Here is a 21204-nt window from a genome sequence, read left to right as displayed (position 1 = left end):
AGGTGCACATGGTCCTGATGTCTGCGGAAAACACGCCCATCAGTCAGCTTAACAACGTAGGAGACTGGACCACTCTGCTTAAGAATAACCCCAGGTAGCCATTGCTGATTATTGCTACTCCTGATTGTTTCTCACATACACATTGTCATCGGGTTCTAAGTGTGTCTCGCGCACGTTGATCATGTCCCTCCTTCTGCTTTTCCTGCTTTCTCTCCACTTTTGCCTTCATATCTGGGCACAACAGGTCCAATCTTGACTTAGGCCTACGCCCCATCAGCATCTCTGCTGGCGTGCGTGCAGTCGTAGTCTGTGGAGTGAGGCGGTATTTAAACAGGAAACATGAAAGCCGGGTACTAAGAGAGTCTCCTGTCATCCGCATCAGGCCTTCCTTCACTGTCTGAAGAGCCCGCTCAGCCAAACCATTTGAGGCTGGGTGGAAAGGGGCCGTCCGTATGTGACGAATGCCATTCTGCCGCATGAACTCACCGTACAGCTCACTGGTGAACGTCGGGCCATTATCAGTGACCAGAGTGTCAGGCAACCCGTGGACTGCAAACACTTGCCTGAGTTTGTCTATAGTTGAGGGGGCTGTGATGTTGCTCATGATGTGAGCTTTGATCCATTTGGAATGCACATCTACCATTACAAGAAACATCTGCCCCATAAAGGGGCCTGCACAGTCCAAATGTAGCCTAGACCAGGGGTGGTCTGGCCACTCCCATGGGTGCAAAGGAGCTGGTGGTGGCATCTTCTGATTGGTTGACATTGCATGCATGATTTTACCTTGTTCCCCAGATCCTGATCCATTCTTGGCCACCAGCCGTAGGATCTTGAAAGGCTTTTCATTCGAGACACCTCTGGATGAGTCTCATTAATTTCCTCCACAATCTGTTAATGGCCAGGGGGAGGTATGATGACCCTCACCCCCCAGGAAATGCAACCATCCTGCAGACTCAGTTCTGTCTTCCGTTTGGCATAAGGTCTCAGTTCCTCTCCTCCCACAACTCTAGGCCAATCTTGTAAAAGGAAAGTCTTGACTTGAGACAGGACTGGGTCCCTCTCCGTCCATTGCTTGATCTGGGTCACCTTTACAGGTCTCGCGGACAGTCTCTTCAATGAAAACACAGTCTCTGGAGGCACAAATGTAGTAACAGGCATCTCAGGTAAAGGGAGTTGACTCAGCACATCGGTGTTTGCATTATCCCCACCTGCTCTGTACAGGATAGTATACTGGTAGGCTGACAATGAGAGAGCCCAACGCTGTAACCTGGCTGAGGCTAGCGGTGGGATGCAACTGGTCTCCCTAACAAGGCTCAACAGTGGTTTATGGTCTGTATAAATTTGAATACACATCCATGGAGGTACTGATGAAAGTATTTCACCACAAATACAATGTCCAGACATTCTTTGTCTAGCTGTGAATATCCCTTCTCAGCAGCCGTCAGGGTACGTGAAACAAAACCAAAAGGTTTCTCTGAACGGTCCTCCATTACGTGTGAGAGAACTGCCCCATCTCCATAGGGCGAGACGTCGCATGAAAGGATGATCTCCTTGTCTGGGTCATAGTGAACGAGCAGCTTCACTGAGTGCAGGAGTTCTTTCACTTTCTTGAAAGCTTCCTCCTGCTCTTCACCCCTCCGCCACTTAGTGTCATTGTGAAGCAGCTTATACAGTGGGGCCAAAACCTTTGAGAGGTCCGGAAGAAACTTGCCATAATAATTCACCATGCCCAAAGATGATCTGAGTTCAGTGATGTTCTTGGGGCTTGGGGCCTCCTTGATAGCTCTCACTTTGTCCTCCACTGGGCAAAGCCCCTCAGCTGTAATCTTGTGTCCCAGGTAGGTCACACTTGGAGCCAGGAACACACATTTTCCACGTTTCAACTGCAGCCCTGCATCTGAGAGTCTCTTCAGCACCTGTTCTAAATTAGCCAGATGCTCCCCCTCCATGGCTCCCGTGATCAAAATATCATCAAGGTACATTGCTACGTGTGGAATCCCCTGCAGCAAAGAGTCCATTGTCCTTTGGAAAATGGCGAGGCAAGACGCCACTCCAAATGCCAGGCAACTGTATTTGAATAATCCCTTGTGCGTATTGATGGTGACGTACTCCTTTGACTCCTCGTCGAGCAGCAGCTGTTGGTAGGCGTGGCTCATGTCCAGCTTTGTGAATAGCTTACCCCCTGACAGGGTCGCAAACAGGTCATCCACCCGTGGCAATGGGTACTCCTCCAGGTTAGAGACCCGATTCACTACTGTAGTCCCTACATATCCTCACTGTTCTATCTACCTTCAAAACTGGAACAATAGGAGCCGCCCACCTTGAAAACTGGACGGGCTTAATGATGCCCAGCCCCTGTAAACGTACCAGCTCCGCCTCGACTTTGCCTTTCATGGCATAGGGCACCGACCTGGGCTTAAAAAAACGTGGTGTGGCCTCAGGGTCGACATAGAGTTTCATGGTCACGGTCTTCAGAGTGCCCAGCTCATCCCTGAAAACGTCACTATACTGCTGCAGAATGTCCTCCGTCGTGCGTGCGTAGTTAATTTCATGCCAGTTGAGCCGGATTTTGCGAAGCCAATCGTGGCCCAAAAGACTGGGCCCACTGCCCTTAGCTATCACCAGCCTGGCTTCAGCCTGCGGACCCCCGGCTGAAATATCCACATATAACACCCCTAAATGAGGTATGGGCTGCCCCGTATAGGTCCTGAGTTTGAGCTTAGATGGTCTGATGGGAGGCAGGTTGGACCCCCATGTCCTCCTGTAGGTCTTCTCACTAATGTCTGACGCAGTAGCCCCGAATCAATCTCGAACTTAATGTCCTTTCCCCTGACAGTAACTGTGGCATAATATGGTTCAGGTGGTCCCTCATCCGTTTCCACCCCAAACATGTTGTAGGCACACGCTGACTCCTCGTCTGCTTCTTCTAGGTGGTGTGTGGCTGCCTGAGACTGTTGAGCTTTCCCTTGCCCAGGCTTAACCTTACCCTTTATGCTCCTGCACTTTTTAACTAAGTGTTCCTTTTTGCTACAAGCACCACAGACAGTATCTTTGAATTTGCAAATATTCACATAGTGCATCCCTCCACACTGAAAACATTCCATCCGCTTTGCCTGTTTACCAGTCTCCCTCCTGACTTGGAGCACTGCCGCTGACTGCGACCCCCCATATCCTTTCTGGATATCCTTAGCATTACTAGCAGCCATCTCCATGCCTTGGACAACCTTTAGGGTTTTCTTGAAAGTCAACAGTGGGGTTTCCCCCAATAAGTGGCATTGTATGGCATCATTATTAATTCTGCATACTAACCTATCACGGAGCACGCCGTCCAACATGGCTCCGAAATCGCAATGCTCCGACAGCTGCCGAAGCTCGGCCACAAAATCACCCACAGACTGACCTGGCTTCCGGACGTGGCTGTGAAACTTGAACAGTTTACCTCGTCGCCAAAAATATGTGGTAACTTCTACTTTACACAAGGACCACTCGACAATTTTATGGCCAAAAGAGCATCTTTATCTGGGACAGCAAATGATATTTACAATACAGAGGCTTCCAGGTAACTCGTGTGGCATGGGTGGAGGAACTATATACAATGGATACCGGGAGTAAAACCCCGCCGACCCCGGGACCAGCTTCTTGTTACCAACAGCTTCCTGATTGGTATTAACTTACTTTTAATAATACTCACATTACAATAGTCCTCCTCCTCACCTCCATTCAGGGCCCCGGGCAGTCCTTAAAGGTGAGGCAACACTTCACCTGCAAATCTTCTGGCATTGTCTATTGTGTCTGGTCATCCTGATGCGGCCTCCTCTACTTTGGTGAGACCTGTTGTAAACTGGGGGACTACTTCTTTGAACACTGGCCCATCTGCCAAAAGAAGAACTTCCCTGTGGCCAAGAAGTTAAATTCCAGCCCCCTTTCCAACATGTTGGTCCACAGCCTCCTCTTGTGCTAAGACATGCCCACTCTCAGGGTGGAGGAACAACACCTTATATTCTGTCTGGGTAGCCTCCAACCTGATGGCATAAATATCGACTTCTGGTCCTAGTAAACAAATTTCCCCCACCCCTCTACCATTTCACATGCTGACCTTTTACCTCCTCTCACCTGCCTGATACTTCCCCCTGGGTCCACCCCCCCCACACTTCCCTTTCTCCTATGGTCCACTCTCCTCTCCTATCAGATTCCTTCTTCTCCAGCTGATAAACTTCCCACCCACCTGGTTTTACCTATGACCTTCCAGCTAGTCTCCTTCCCCTCCCCCACCTTTTAATTCTGGCATCTTCCCCCCTTCCTTCTCAGTCCTGAAACAGGGTGTCGGCTTGAGACGTCGACTGCCTATACGTTTCCACAGATTCTGCCTGACCTGCTGAGCTCCTCCTGTACTTTGTGCGTGTGTTGCTTTAGATTTCCGGCATCTGCAGATTATTCGTGTTTCTCAAATGTACGTTCCTGTTGTGGCCCCTCAGGAGGCATGAGCATGAGGGCATGAAAATCTTGTTAAGCACAATACACCCACTAAATGTCATCAAGGCCAGTTTGATTCTATTTTAATCAATGCTGACGGACTGCTTACTGAATAGCTAGATCGTTGGCATACCACCATGGATTCAAACACTGCCTTAAATCTTGAGCAACTGTATGAACCTAACCGAAAACAGCCAAGAAGAACCTAATTTGTAGATCTGCTCAGAGCAGCCCAATGTCAATCATTTCCATCTCCATGTTGGCAAAAGCTCTCTCTCACAATGATTACCTTCCTGAAGGCATTGCAGAAGCAGCAGGAATAGCAACCAGGAAAGCAATCTGTTTGATGCACAGGTAAAATGCGTCTACATATTCCTTTGACACCGCATTCAATCCTTACCCAGGACGAGTGCCAGTTTCGTAGTTCCGGTGCATTCATTCTGCAAACATCTGAGAATGACATGTACAGTTTATTTCAAATATCAAGCCAGCTCTTATCTGTGTAGCACACTATACACAGAGAAATAGCTTAAAACTAATAGCATCGTTTTACATCGCACGAACGGAACTCCATCAATCGCATTAAAATATAGCTGTAACTTGTTTCACGTTACTTTTAGAAGCTGACGAATACCTGCAATATACTGGTTTTAGAAAAATAACACCAGCAAAATATTCTTATCTCTGTTGAATGTGAATAAAACTTTGCATGTCTTAAATGACTACAGAAAGATGGATACTGCAATGAAGATCTTTGTGTGAGTAGCCTGGGAGAAATCTTATTATTAGAGGATCTTTTTCCAAATTGTGTCGGGGATTCGCCTTGCTAATTACTTTAAAGTCCAATATTGTTGTTGCATAGGCAAAACTATCTGAAATACAATAAAACAATCAATCACAATTATTCACATGCAACCTTCAGTATTTCAGAATGATTACGTGTGTGTTAATTTTCAATTATGTAAATTAACATGCAAATTACCAAAAGTAAAGCTAAAGGTTTTCATACCACTAAAGGTGGCATCCGTCGGTCTCGAGAGACCATGGATCTGCGCCTGGAGTTTCCAGGGCGCAGGCCTGGGCAGGGTTGTATGGGAGACCGGCAGTTGCCCAAGCTGCAGGCCTTCCCCTCTCCACGCCACCGACGTTGTCCAAGGGAAGGGCACTAGGACCCATGCAGCTTGGCACCGGTGACGTCGCAGAGCAATGTGTTGTTAAGTGCCTTGCTCAAGGACACAAACACGCTGCCTCAGCTGAGGCTCGAACCAGTGACCTTCAGGTTACTAGTCTGATGCCTTGCCCACTAGGGCACGCGCCAACATTTTCATACCAATAAATAAATAAACTGGTGTTTCTTGGTTGTGTTAAGAGGATATGATGATTGGAAATGGCCAATAGTTTTTCTTAGTAGAAATGGTAAATCCATAGAGTTGTGCAGCACAGAAACAAGCCCACTGCATCCACGCAAACCTTCCTGCACATCTACACTAATCCCATTGGGTACATAGCAATGGCATCAGATTCCACCACCTCCTCCATCCCTGGAAAACTCTCACTCTTAAATTCCCTTTTAAAACTCCTTTCTTCTTGCTTTAAACATATACCCTGCTTTTTTTCACAAGAAAAAAGACTTTCACCACCAATCCAATCTGTGTCTCTCATAGTCCTGTATTCTTCTATCAAGTCCCTCCTTGGGCTCCTTCCCCCCAGCTTATCCAATGTCTCTCTATAACTAAGGCCCTGCAATGCAGCCCACATCCTAGTGAATCTTCTCTGCACTCGCCCCAGCGTACTCACATTCTTCCTACTGTGTGGCAACTGGAACTGCACACCATACTGCAATATGACCTAAACAGAGTTTTGAAAAGTTGCATCATAACATCTCAGCTGTTAATCTTCATCCCTTGACTATGAAAGCAAGCATGCAATGGCCCCTTTTCACTACTCTATCCACTGTGTTGCCTCTTTCAAGCAACTATAGATTTGAACCTCAAGTCCTTTAATATTTCTAGGCACTCTTACTCCGTTTGACTATTAAAAAAAATTGCATCACCTTGCAATCGTCAAGATTAAATTTCCCTTGCAAACATCCTGCTTTAGACTTAGACAACTTACCTTGCTATTCACATCACCACCAATTTTCACATCATCTGTAAATTTACTAATCATACCTCCTACCTTAAGAAAAGGCACTGTGGAAGAATTGTAACTTGATTCATTTATAATACAAGTGGTTTATGTGTGAAAGAAATGTCAGAAATATCAGTAATGAAATAAAAACACAGAACATTTTTTATTCTGTGCAATGTTTGGTTGCCATGTGAGGAATAGTAAATCAGGCAATGAAAAATTGAGTTGTGAAAGTAACCATTTGTAAAGGAACAAAAAAGAAATAAAAGAACTGTGAGGAAAGATCATTATGGACTCAAAATGTGAAATAGTATGATTACAAAAGATGATTTTTAGAAGGGCAAGGTAAATATTTGCAAAGAAAGGATTGTAGATGACGCTGGAACTTTAATTCAAACCCTTCAATGGAAGGGTATTAATAAATGACTGTAGGGGAAGAATTCATTACTAAATCCATGGAGGGAAGTGTATAGTGGGAATAGGTTTTATAGTTAACAAACTTCAAAGTGAACGATTCATAGGAAAAGGAGACATGGATTTAAAGGAACTATAAGAACCTCTGAAATAAACAAGAGAAACACATGTTCCAAAAAATCAAGTATGAGATGAAGAGAAGGGGTGCACAGAGAAATCAGAAGTACAAATAAATATCCCCTTAATAAATTAGATCATCATCACACTTAAGGTATTTTCTGCATTGCCTGAAGGAGGACAATAAATATCCACACAGTAGCAACTTTATTAGGTACATCTGTACACCAGCTCGTTAATGCATATATCTAATTAGCCAATCATGTGGCAGCAACTCAATGCATGAAAGCATGCAGACATGATCAAGAGGTTCAGTTGTTGTTCAGATAAGTCATCAGAATGGGGAAGAAATGTGATCTGAGTGACTGACAGTGGAATGATTGTTGATGCTAGATGGGGTGGTTTGAGTATCTGAGAAATCTCCGATCTCCTGGGATTTTTATGCATGCCTCTAGATTTTACAGAGAATGGTGCAATAAACAACAACAAAAAAATCTAGCAAGTGGCAGTTCTGTGGGCAAAAATGCCTTGTTAATAATGCGAAACGTCAGAAGAGAATGGCCAGACGAGTTCAAGCTGACAGGAAGGCAACAACGACAAAAATAACCATGTGTTACAACAGTGGTGCACAGAAGAGCATTTCTGAATACACAACACATCGAACCTTGAAGTGGATAGGCTGCAGATGTAGAGAACCATGAACATACACTCAACGGCCATTTTATTAGGTACATCTTATTTTAAGATGGGTAAAGCATAAGTTTAAAATAGTAAAACTTCAAGTTTTTTAAAATTAATGGTGAATATAAGTAAGGATAAATTAAAGAAGCAATTAAAAGGATTAATTTAATATGACATTATCAGTTTAGGTGAAAAATAAAAGTTTTTGGTAATTGATAGAATGACATTATTTGGATGATTAAAATTTAAATTGTAGCTCTGCAAGGTAGAATTAATCATTTGAGAAAAACACAAAGGGGAATTTTTAAAGGATAATTATATACCATTGACGTCTGAATCAGTAATATGATAGAAACTCAAAGGGAGGACTTTTTAAAGAAAAATGATCATGTAATCAAATTGAGTTTCTTAATATCTGGCAAAAAAAAATTCAAAAGGGAAAACGTGACAGATGTTTGTTCCAGTGAGGAACTTGGGACCAGAGGACAACAGTGATGAAATGTCACGGCTGGACCTTTGCAAGGCGTTTAAACCTTGATGCTACCTTAATTCACTTGGCACAGGTGGAGAGAATGGAATTTTTTTCTGAAAGTCTTGTCACTCAGGGACAAGAATCTCATGCAATTACCTTTGCTTCGGGCTAATAAATATTCATTCTATTGTTTTATTTCATCATTTACTAAATATTTCTAGAAACTGGATATTATGAAGTACAAATCAGTCAGAGGATTGGTGCTGCCTTAGGCAAGTGAGTGAAATAAGAGTTATGCCCGAGGTTGTATGATCAGGTTACAGATTCTTAAGATATCCAGAGACCTTGCTTCTTCAAGGCTGGTGATAAGATGGTATTATGATCATAACATCTAAATTGCAGGAGTACCTTTATAGGACTAGAATAAGATATGGCTGATTGTGGTGAACTACATATATCTGTCTGGACACGCCCCCTGCTGACTGCTCCTGTGGCTCCTCCCACAGACCCCTGTATAAAGGCCTTTACGTCTCAGAGTGAGTTATTGATGGTGCATCAATTTTATTGACTGGAAGAAGGAACAAGCAGTGATTGACCACCATACTACATCCTGGAGTCAGAGAGGCCGGGCTCAGACCGCAATCACCTTTATGCAGGGGTCTGTGGGAAGAGCCACAGGAACAGTCAGCAGGGGGCGTGTCCAAACAGGTATATTTAGTTCACGCGGTGGAGAAAGAAGCCCAGGCCATAGTGGAAGCTATTAGGCACTGGAGGCACTATTTCGCCGGCAAAAGGTTCACCTTGCTGACCGACCAGCGCTTGGTTGCGTTCATGTTCAGCAACCAACAGTGGGGCAAAATCAAAAAGATAACATTTTGCAGTGGAGAATAGAACTCTCCACCTATAACTATGATATCCTGTACCGGCCTGGCAGACTCAATGAGCCCCCTGATGCCCTATCCCGGGGAGCGTGTGCTAGTGCACAGCTCGACCAGCTATACGCCCTTCATGCACATCTTTGCCATCCGGGGGTCACCCGATTTTACCATTTCGTGAAAGCCCGGAACCTGCCGTACTCCCTGGAGGACATCAGGATGATGACCAGGGACTACCAAATCTGCGCTGAGTGCAAACCGCACTTCTACCGTCCTGAAACGGCGCAACTTGTCAAGGCCACCCGCCCTTTTGAGCGACTGAGTGTTGACTTTAAGGGCCCCCTTCCCTCCACTGATCGCAATGTCTATTTTCTCAATATTATCGACGAGTACTCGTGGTTCCCCTTTGCCATTCTCTGCCCCGACACCACTACCACGTCCGTCATAAAAGCCCTGCGCCAGCTCTTCACTCTGTTCAGATATCCCTGCTATATCCACAGTGATAGAGGGTCCTCCTTTATGAGTGACGAGCTGCGTTGGTACCTGCTAGCTAGGGGCATTGTTACTAGTCGGACCACGAGTTATAATCCCTGGGGAAATGGACAGGTGGAGAGGGAGAATGCCACAGTGTGGAAGGCCACACTTTTAGCCCTTAAGTCAAAAGGGTTGCCGGTCTCTCGATGGCAGGAGGTCCTCCCTGAGGCACTCCACTCCATCCGCTCCCTGTTATGTACGTCCACCAATGCCACCCCTCCTGAGCGCCTATTCTCTTTCCCCAGGAAGTCTGTCACTGGGACCACCCTACCAGTTTGGCTGATGTCCCCGGGGCCAGTGCTGCTCCGGAAACATGTGAGGAGTAATAAATACTCCCTGCTGGTCGAGAGGGTTCACCTTCTACATGCGAACCCCCAGTATGTCTACGTGGTCTCACCTGATGGGCGAGAGGACACGGTCTCCGTCCGTGACCTGGCGCCCGCAGGAGCAGCAGACCACTACCCCGAACACTCCACGGTAACTATGAACCCTGTACCCGAGGTGACACCGCGCACACCAAGCCCTACACAGACTCCTCACGACACTCATATACCAGGCGCCTCGCACACGCGTGAGGGATCACTGACGCCTAGTGGGCTGACACCTCCAGTTAGGCCGGAACCAGCACAACCTCCGTCTCCGGTGCAATCACCACCGGCACCTGTGCTACGTAGATCGCAGCGACAGATTCGACCACCTGATAGACTTAACCTGTAAATATACTTGTAAGAAACTTCGCCCCATGGGGACTCTCTTTTAAAACAAAGGGGGGGGTGAATGTGGTGAACTACATATACCTGTCTGGACACGCCCCCTGCTGACTGCTCCTGTGGCTCCTCCCACAGACCCCTGTATAAAGGTGATTGAGGTCTGAGCCCGGCCTCTCTGTCTCCAGGATGTAGTATGGTGGTCAATCACTGCTTGTTCCTTCTTCCAGTCAATAAAAGCCGATACCTCGCCTTTACGTCTCAGAGTGAGTTATTGATGGTGCATCACTGATTGTATCACATAATTGACATGATGTATATCCAGTTACTATCTAACATTGTTTCTAAGCAACCATCTTGTTACCTTATTTATGAGGCTATGTAACTAATGACAAATGATGTAATTTTTACTATAATGTTTAAATAAATCTGATTGCAAAAATAGCAGTCAGCTTTAAAGGAGGTGGGAATAAAAGTCATATTGAAGCAATATAGGATAATTCATTGAAGGTTAAGGTAGTGGCACATTGCTGCGATAAAGCTGCAGGAGTTCTACCCTACATCTATGTGTCAAACACCTTATCTGGATAGATATTCAGACTGAGTATCTGTGATATCAATTAAACCACTCCAGCACCAGGACTCCTTACTCTGAGGGAGAGTAAAAAAGATTTTGTCAACTTTAGAAGACACACCTGGTGAAGGCCTCCATATAAAATGGTCTTTCTCTTTTGGGATGAAGAGAGATCTGCTAATTAATCAACTAATTCATTTATTGAAGTACAATGAGGAGTAGGCATTCCCAGCCCTTTGAGTCACATCACCCAGCAATCCCCCAATTTAATTCTAGCCTAATCACTACAATTTACGATGACCAACTAACGTAACAAGCGGTACATCTTTGGATGTAAGGAAGCTGGAGCGCCCGGAGGAAACCCGCAAGGTCACGGGGAGAATGTACAAACTCCTTACGCCTGTCTTGGTCTAACATACTTGAATCTTTCTTTTCACTTTACAAGTCTGTCATATTTTTGCAGCGTTTATTGGTTTGAATTCAGCTTTTAAGCATTGGTAGCCTTTTCACATTCAGAAATGTTTTTACAACATTTTTTGCCTCTGTTACTAAGGTTCACTTTGTTTTAGAATTGTTTGGTAATTGGCGTTTATTATTATCATGTTTATTATTAGGTGGCAGGGCCACAACGAGGTAGCTTGTGAGGACAAGTGTTTATCTCTACATACAAGAGTTTAATACATTGGGATAAGAGTCCTTGAGCTTCGTGGTGTGTGAATCTTTAGTATTCTCTACCTGATAGAAGGGGAGAGAAGTAAGAATGTCCAGGGTGGGGGGAGTGGTAGGGTTTGAAAGCTTGTTGCTTAGAAATTAGAGATTTCCTCTTTGAAGTGTTCAGCATAGGGCCAATACCACTTTGATGTCTTCAAAAAGACTGCAGAATTGGACAAAAATATGTTGTGTGGTGCACTTAACACATTCATTCATATGGTGAAATAATTCATGTAGGGCTCTAGTTGAGATCTCAGTGTAGAGCTTGTGCTGACTGCTGGGAAGTGAGAGAGGACTTAAAGATCTCTCCTCATAACAACTGCATTATTGTGGCAGGGATGACCCTATGGAGATGAGGGGAATTTTGACATAATCCTCTCCAGCATGTCTGGACAATTCCCGGTTTATGCACTGACCCAATGGATTCCTCCATTCTGAATAGGTCAAAGCTTGCACAAGCTGAGTGCCACTGGGCACCCATGCAGTTCATAAGAGCATAAGCCACAGAAGCAGAATTAGGCCATTTAGCCCTCTGAGTCTGTTCCACTATTCAATCATGGCTGATTTATTTTCCCTCTCAGCCCCATTCTCCTTCCTCTGACACTCTAACCAATCAAGAACCTATGAACGTTCATTTTAAACATACCCAGTGACTTGGACTCCATAGCTGTCAGTGGCAATGAATTCCACAGATTTACCACCCTCTGGCTAAAAAAATTCCTCCTCATCTTTATTCTAAAGGGACGTCCTTGTATTCTGAGACTGTGCCCTCTGGTCCTAGATTCTCCCAATATTGGAAATATCCTCTCAATGTACTCTGTGTCTAGGCTTATCATTTAAAACACAAGGCTGCTAACAGTGAAGGGGAGTATTTCAGAGACATTGTAATCTGTGAAAGCAAATTCTGCACAACGTACTACTTCATGTGAGGGAACAGAGGTGGTTGTACTTTGCTCCAAATCACCAATTCCTACTGTGAGTTTGCTGCACTCACTACAGGGCCATTAGCGCTGTGACGGATGAAGGGCAAGGTTAGCTGAGCCAAGGATGAATTGATCCTTAAAGTCCCAGTTTCATAATGGTCACTATTAGGCTCATAATGGATCTCTAGTGCAATGCAGTGACCTCCAAACAGTTATTTTTGCATGATTTTCACATAAAACTCATACAGTTCCAGTTTCTATGTCTTTCTTCCCCATTAAGGTGAGTTAGAAAATAATTATAAACAAAATATAAAATTAAGTAAGCAGAAGTGTATATTGTTGCAGGGCATAGAGTGCTTATGTTCGCAAATAGTAATGTTTTTCCAGTATGTATGACCATTTGCCTGTATTGACTTAGTTTTGTCAGTCACCACCAGAGGGAAACATAATACAAGTGACAAAATATTTCAATATAGGTCTTTGCGTGTGGAGTATTAATGGAAGTTTCTTTGAATTAAGGCAGTAAACATTTTTCTTCTAAACTTGCAGTCTCTTTTCCAAAATGAAATCTTGACTTACAATCTGAAAAGCAGAAAACTATAGATGCGACACATCTAAAATAAAAGAAAAATGATAGAAATATCCAACAGGTCAGGCAGTATCTATGGAAGGAGAAAAACAATTAACATTTGATTGGTTGGTGACTTTTCATCAGAACTGTAGTCTTAGACTGTTCCAAAAAATAAGTCCAAATTTAGCTTGAGGCACAGTATCACATCTTCTGATTTCACATTCCAAGCCTCAAGACTCAATGGTGATTAGTATACTTCAGATAACCAGTCTTTCCAGTCTGTGTCAGAATTAGCCATTTCTAGTGAGAGTTCGCAGCCCATTTAGTTAACTTGGATCTTTGTTTTTTCTCAGTACAAATGCTACATGATCTCTTGGCCATTTTCAGCGATATTCTTGAATTCAGATTTCCTGCAACTGCTGTGGCTGGATCCCACTGTTCTAGTGTGCTTTTGTTTTCTCCCTGCTCTCTTTCTGTCTTCACCTTCCCCAGACAAACCTTCATCACCGCCTCTCAGCCAACATCACTAATGTTACCTCTTTCATTCTCACTTGGTCTTCACTCTATCCGCTTTGTTCTTTTCACCTCTTCCCTTCTCTGCAATATGAAATGTGTCGAACTTCTAACTTTTCTTATTTCTGATGACGGATCATTGATTTGAAACACTACCCATGTTTCTCTCGCACAGATGCTGCCTGACCTGCTGTGTATTTCTAGCACTTCCACTTTTGATTTAAGGCCTCCAGGCTGAGTTGACCTCTGTACGATAATGTATTGCAACTAATGTATTTAGTTGCTTCACAGAAAGTTGCACTCAGCTAAGTGTAAAGACGAGATTCTGCAGATGCTGGAAATCCAGAGCAATGCACACAAAATGGTGGAGTAAGTCTGTAGGTCAGGCATCATCTATGGAAATGAATAAACAGTCTCCGTTTCAGCCAAGACCCTTCATCAGCTAAGTGTGTTTGGACTGCTGAAGCATCGTGCTTCCTTTTCTAGCTGTGGACAAATGTACAGATGGTAATCCGAGTCAGGAGTCCAGTGGTTGTTGTGGTATCTATAATGAAATGTCACTGACTTCTCAGACCCACATTTCCAACCGTATGTAGAGAGAAATGGACATTTTGTCACATCACTGAATCTGAAATATACGGTGTGGCTAATATAACAAATCTAATTTCTGCTTCATGACAGTATATAATGAATGAATTTCAGATGCTGGAGCATAAGAGAAAATATCCATCGATATTTGTAATGAGGGAAAGCAACCTGACTGAATAGGCTTTACAGTGGAGTAGAGACAGGAGCTTGATTAAACATGGAGTTCAGAACCAGTGTGTTAATCAAATGAACTCTATTTCATAGGGGAGCCTACCAAGTAATATGCTGTCAAAAATATTACATTGCAATTATCATTGGACTTATTGAATCCACTGCAGTGACTTTGGCCAATTGTTCTTGTTTCTTGTATTTTCATTGGAGAGCGTTCTTATGAGAATAGAGAAAGCACACTCCATCAGCTTTGTTACCGTTTAGTTCTCTTTACTGACAGTAATTTTAATGTATGCACTGCTACTTTCATTTTCTCATGTTGGTGTTGATTAAAGATTTTTTATCTTTATCAACTTTATTGTGGTTTATTGTGATTGCTGACCTAGTGAATAGGGCTTTGTCTGTTCATTGGAAATAGTTGCTATGGTAGTTACTTCAGAAAAATTATTTCCCAGCCCCCACCTCAAAACACACGTCTATTTAGACAAGCAAAATCCAAAAATAGCAAGCTATCCCAATGGTGAGAGATTGCAGAGATCTGAGTTATAGAGGGGCCTTGGAGTCCTCATGCATAATTTACAAGATATGGATACAGCATATGTCAGAAATAACTCCCACCATGAGTCTCAGCAAACTGCAAAGCGGCAAAGCTTTATTTTTCACGAGTCTGCAGAGTCGGACCCAAAACTGCTCCAGCAGTATTGAGCCCAGAGCATTACATTTCATTTCCTTTTATACAGTTTCAAGTAGGTTATCACGTGTCCCTCAGTTGCTGTATCATTCCTACAATTATTCATAGTCAGCTCCACTCTCCCCCTCCCCACAGCTTGTACATTTCGGGGGTCACATACACATTTTCTCATATCCTCTGTCCTTGGAGTTAGCCATCCGCAGAGCCATGTCTGCCAAGTTTTCAAAACACTCATCGGCCTTGGAGTTAGCCACAAGAGTACAGCTTATCTCCATCTGTTTCATCCACCTCCGCTCTCAGCTCCTAGCTTAATGACTCCCTTTTAGTTCTTCATGATTACCACAAGGTACAGATTGTACCTATACAGTTTTGCAAGAATCTTATATCCTTATTTAGCAATGTGTCAGCATATGTTTTGTAAGCTTAGATCTTAGCACAGTCTAACCTTAACCCTTTCACTTCTTACAATTCCACCCTTTTTCTTTTTAGAGTGTGCTAAGGATTTGTCCAGGGATTCCACTCTTCCAGTTCTCTGCCTCGTTGCAACAGCATTTTAGCCGGGTCAGCTGGGTTCCCTGGCTGCATTACCTGTACTACTACTCGCGTTATTAATGCTCTCAAGCAGGGTATTAAGCATGGTAATATGATTATCATTATGAGTATTCCGCCAAATATTAACAGGGCTGTTCGCCACCAGCTTCCTCCCAGCAGACTATCATGCGTGCTGGAGGCCACTCGTCGCCCCATTCTCCCACCTTTATCTCCCGCTTCTCCCTTCTCAGTGAGTCAAATAACTTGATTCCCAATTCCCTATCTTCATCCTGGGGTAGGAGGAAGAACTCTGGCCTTATAAGGCCTAAGAAACAAACTCCTCCCCATCCTTTCGGCAATTTGGTGTATGCCTGATTCCCACAAATCCAGAACAGACCTTCTGGGACAAATCCTCCTTTCCTTGCTTTCCGCCAGGCTTTCCAAACACTGGGAATTCCTTCGTACGGGTTATGCCCACTGCAATTCCAGATTCCCGAATTGTTTCCCATAGCCGTACAATTGTCCTTTGCCCCTTTAGTTATGTACCAAGTCGGCTCCTCGGGCCACCAAGTAGCATTATTTTTTGTTTTAGCCAACTTTATACTCTGACATGGGCTTTCTCCTACTTTCACCTTCCCTTTTCTTTCTACACATACTTGTCCTTCCGGATAGTTTGTTAACTTCCATTCTTGCGTCCTCCCAGTCCTTTTCTTATCCCAATCATGAGCCAATAGCTCCCACACACTCAAACTCTCACCTATCCATGGCCATTGCTCGCTCATGTGGGGTCCCCCACAAACCCAACAGTCACTTACATTTAAACTTGTAGCTATTCGAGTTGCTAAGTCTATAAACAGGTTTTCCTTCATTTCCGGTCTTGTTTTTCCATAAGTTCCCCATTCTTCTCTGACTCCACCAAACTCTGCCCTTCCTTTTTCTTTCCTTTCACATATCCATTCTGTCTCAGGGCATGTACTTTCTCGTACACTCCAACTTCTCCCTTCTCCTTTTTCTTCTCTCACTGATCCACCGGGGTATCCCCTGTTCTTTCTCAGGGTATATTTTATTCCTCCCTCTTCACATTCCTCTTTTTCTTTTCCATAACATTGGTCATTTACATGTGAATGTGACACAAGGGCCCCGGGTCGTTCTTTTCCTTTCTCCAAAACTCGGTTCCTACACTTGTCACATTTCCCTTCTATTTTTCCCACATACAGAATTAAATATATTACAGTCAATAATGTAACAGTCCACATTGAGTTCATTTTTGTTGCCTTTTCAGTTTCACCACCAACGGTTCTTCACTGGGAACACAGGTCCACTCCGTGTGTCCCTCAGGCTTAACTGGTCCCTTTATTCTGGATGCGTGGGTCCACCCTTTCTCTTTTGTTCGTACGGCCGCCTCGGTGGTTAACAGGACCTGGAAAGGGCCTTCCCACTGTGGTTGTAACTTCTCCGGCTTCCAGGTCCGTACCAGAACCCAATCTCCAGGCACGATCTGATGTAAAGCAAAGTCGAGCGGCGGAGTCTGGGCCAAGAGACCCTTCTTCCGCAGTTCTGCAAAGGAACGAGATAGTGCCAGTAAATAGTTCCTTATAAAAATATCACCCCCTTGTAGCGTGGGGTACCCTTCTACCTTATTCCAATACGGGAGTCCAAACAGCATTTCATAGGGGGAGATTCCTATATCCTTCCTGGGTGCTGTTCGGATTCTTAACAGGGCGATGGGGAGACACTTAGTCCAGGGTAACTTGGTTTCTAGCATTAATTTGGTCAATTGCGCCTTTAAGGTACTGTTCATCCTTTCCACTCGTCCCGAACTCTGGGGATGCCACGGGGTATGGTATTTCCATTGGATACTCAATGCATCACAAATCAACTGGTGCGTCTTGGAGGCAAAGTGTGTCCCTCTGTCCGAGTCTATGGACCCCATGATCCCATATCTGGGGATTATGTTTTCTAGTAGTATTCGGGCTACTGTAGGCGCATCGGCCTTTGTGGTCGGGTATGCTTCCACCCAGTGGGTAAAATGATCCACTATTACTAACAGGTACTTCCATCTCTGCACTGAGGGTAGTTCGGTAAAGTCGATCTGGACTCTATGGAACGGTCTCATGGCCAGTGGCTGGCCACCTCTTGGAGTGGATCGCATCACTTTCTTGTTTATCCGCTGGCACGTCGGACATCCAGTTATCTCTTGCTGGGCCAGTGTGTATATTCCTTTGCATACATAGTCCCTCAGAATTGTGTCGCACATGGCCTGTACTCCCCAGTGGGTTTGATGGTGCAACTGTTGGAGGATGTTGCGGGTTACTTCCTTATTTAGTACCTGTCTCCCATCCGGGACCGTCCATTTACCATCAGTGTCTTTTCGGGCTCCTAGTTGGTTCATGCTATCAATCTCTATTTGGGTAAACATAGGTTGTTTAGTAAGTCCTTCCCTCACTGGTATCAAGGTCAGGAGTTGGATCGGGTCTTCAACGGCTGCTCGTTTGGCCTCCCCATCGGCTAGACGGTTCCCTACTGCTTCAGGTGTTGATCCTTTTTGGTGTCCGGGTACATGTACTACCGCAATCTCAGTTGGTAGGGCCAGGGCTTCCAATGTCATACTTATCATTTGCTCGTGTGCCAGTCCCTTTCCTCTGGCCGTTATCAGTCCTCTTTCTTTCCATATCTTCCCAAAGGTATGTACTATCCCATAGGCGTACTTAGAGTCAGTGTATATTGTTCCGATCCTCTTCTCCAATATCCTCAGAGCCCTCTGGAGTGCGTATAATTCGCATGACTGGGCCGACCAGTTTCCCGGTAATCTCCCGGACTCCACTATTCTTTCAGTCTCTCCGTCAATGATGGCATATCCGCTGTGCCGTACTCCATCAATACATCGTGAGGATCCATCTATATACAATTCCTGTCCTTCTCCCAGGGGAACTTCCTGTAAGTCCTCCCGGCTCTTTGTTTGCAAGTCCAACAATTCAATACAGTCGTGTTCTGACTCCTTTTCTTCTAGTCCTCCATAGAGGAACTGGGCTGGGTTGCAACTGGAATCCTTTGCGAAGTTTAGGTCTTCTCCGGTCATCAGTATAGTTTCGTACTTTAGAATGCGGGAGTCAGTGAGCCACCGATGTGCCTTCTGGGCTAGTAGGGTGCTGACCGAGTGGGGAGAATGCACTGTGATCTTCCCTCCAAAGGTTAGTTTCCGGGCTTCCTCTACCAATACCGCTGTCGCTGCCACTGCTTGGATACAGGTGGGCCATCCACGCGATACCGGGTCTAACATTTTTGACAGGAAAGCCACGGGTTGCCGCTTTCCTCCTCTTAGTTGGGTGAGTACCCCTTGGGCCATTCCTTCGGCATTGTTGACGTACAGCTGGAATGGTTTTTCCAGGGCTGGCAAGACTAACACCGGAGCACGGATCAATTGCCCCTTGATATAGTTGAATTTTTGCTCCTCTTCCTTTTTCACCCGTTGTCGTGTCCGGGAGCGCGTCATAATAAAGGGGGGTCCTGATTGTGGTGGATTCCCTTCCTCCCACTTCTTCCTTTCTTTTTCTAACCACTCATCGTATTCCCCTTTTCGTTTTTCTTCTTCTTCCGCCCATTCTTCCCGTTCTTTTTCCTTTTCAGCCTCCGCCTCCCGTGCCGGATCGTCCGGTTGGAGGGGGGCAGAGGGAGCCGCCTCCGGTTGTTCAGGCCGGGGCACGTAAGGCGGAGGTAAATGATTCAATACTTCCCAAGGAGGTTTCTCCTTGTTCTTTGTTTCCAATTTGTAACTTCTGGCTGAGTCTCCTGGCCCCGAAACCCAGCAAGAGGCGTATTCACTTTCTTCTTCTTTTACATTTGGCTTAGAGTTTACATATATGTTTAAGGCCTGTCTAACCCAATCCTCATCTGACCCAAATGGTGGCCACCATACCGAGGACCCTTTTATTGGCTGTTTGGACCATGATTTGCAATATTCTACCATTCTCTTTTTCTGCTTTCCCTTTGTTCGTCCATATCCCCATCCTGCAAACATTCTACCGAGGGGGCTATCAGGAGGTACCTTCGGGAACAAACCCGAACTCTCCGGCTCCTCTTCCTTTGAGCTTCCCCCTCCCATTATTCCCTTCCCGGCCCGGTTCTTTTTACTCTAGGTGTCGTCACACCTAGTTTACCCGGTCACACCCACCTAGATCTCAGTTAGCTAGTCTCACTTACCCGGTGTGCCGTAGAACCGTCTCCTTTCCTCCCTGCTTTGCCGCCTTGCGCTGTCCGGATCTCACTCGCTCAAGCCGTTTCAGACGACGAGCAAGGAATCAGGGACTGCCGAACTCGGCAGGGTGCACCTTCTCCGATGTCCTTCCTCTCGCCCTCCACGACCGGAGTGGGGATCCCGGACGAGACCCCCAGCTGTCAGAAATAACTCCCACCATGAGTCTCAGCAAACTGCAAAGCGGCAAAGCTTTATTTTTCACGAGTCTGCAGAGTCGGACCCAAAACTGCTCCAGCAGTATTGAGCCCAGAGCATTACATTTCATTTCCTTTTATACAGTTTCAAGTAGGTTATCACGTGTCCCTCAGTTGCTGTATCATTCCTACAATTATTCATAGTCAGCTCCACTCTCCCCCTCCCCACAGCTTGTACATTTCGGGGGTCACATACACATTTTCTCATATCCTCTGTCCTTGGAGTTAGCCATCCGCAGAGCCATGTCTGCCAAGTTTTCAAAACACTCATCGGCCTTGGAGTTAGCCACAAGAGTACAGCTTATCTCCATCTGTTTCATCCACCTCCGCTCTCAGCTCCTAGCTTAATGACTCCCTTTTAGTTCTTCATGATTACCACAAGGTACAGATTGTACCTATACAGTTTTGCAAGAATCTTATATCCTTATTTAGCAATGTGTCAGCATATGTTTTGTAAGCTTAGATCTTAGCACAGTCTAACCTTAACCCTTTCACTTCTTACAGCATATAATTAGGAAGGAATATTATTGTTTATATTGAGGGGAATTGATTATAAAACTATGGAGATTTTACTTCAGTTATATAGAACATAAGTGCAACCTAATCTGGGGTATTGCATTGAGCATTGTTCTCCTCATTTCAAACAATATTTTATACATTGGAAGCATTCAGAGAAGCTTTTCTAGACTAACACCTGGAATGGATGGGTTGTCTGATGATTAAAAGTTGGACAGACTAGATTTGTATCTGCTGAAGTTTAGAGTGGAAGAGGGGTGTTGACTGAAATTCTGATGGGTTGTGATGGTTTTGTAGTGGAGAGGATGCTACCCCCTGTGAGAGAACTAAAGGGTTGTCCATTTAAGACAGGGATGAGGTGCAATTTTCTTCTTTTAGAAGCTGATGAGCCTTTAGAATCCTCTTCAGCAAAGGGAATTACAAGCTATCTTTGAATATTTTAAAATCAGAGATAGATAAATTCTCAGTAAGTAAAAGGATGAAATGTTACAGTGGGAAGATTGGAATGTGGAGTTAGATTCAGATCATATTAAATGGGTGAAGCAAATTTGACAGGCCAAGTT

The 21204-nt window shown here is 44.7% G+C and overlaps 1 long non-coding RNA gene across 1 annotated transcript; it reads right to left on the bottom strand.

The window, feature by feature from the left end:
* Positions 1–15084: 15084 nt before the first annotated feature.
* On the bottom strand, positions 15085–20622 carry LOC140724883 (uncharacterized). Its single transcript, XR_012098204.1, has 2 exons — positions 19877–20622; positions 15085–17233 (listed from the first exon to the last, which is right to left on the bottom strand). It is a non-coding gene; the product is annotated as an uncharacterized lncRNA (long non-coding RNA).
* Positions 20623–21204: the final 582 nt, after the last annotated feature.

The sequence above is a fragment of the Hemitrygon akajei genome, chromosome 3, assembly GCF_048418815.1.
Source record: "Hemitrygon akajei chromosome 3, sHemAka1.3, whole genome shotgun sequence".
Lineage (NCBI taxonomy): Eukaryota > Metazoa > Chordata > Chondrichthyes > Myliobatiformes > Dasyatidae > Hemitrygon > Hemitrygon akajei.
The sequence above is the reverse complement of the archived record's forward strand: the minus strand, read 5'-3'. Positions and strand labels throughout refer to the sequence as shown.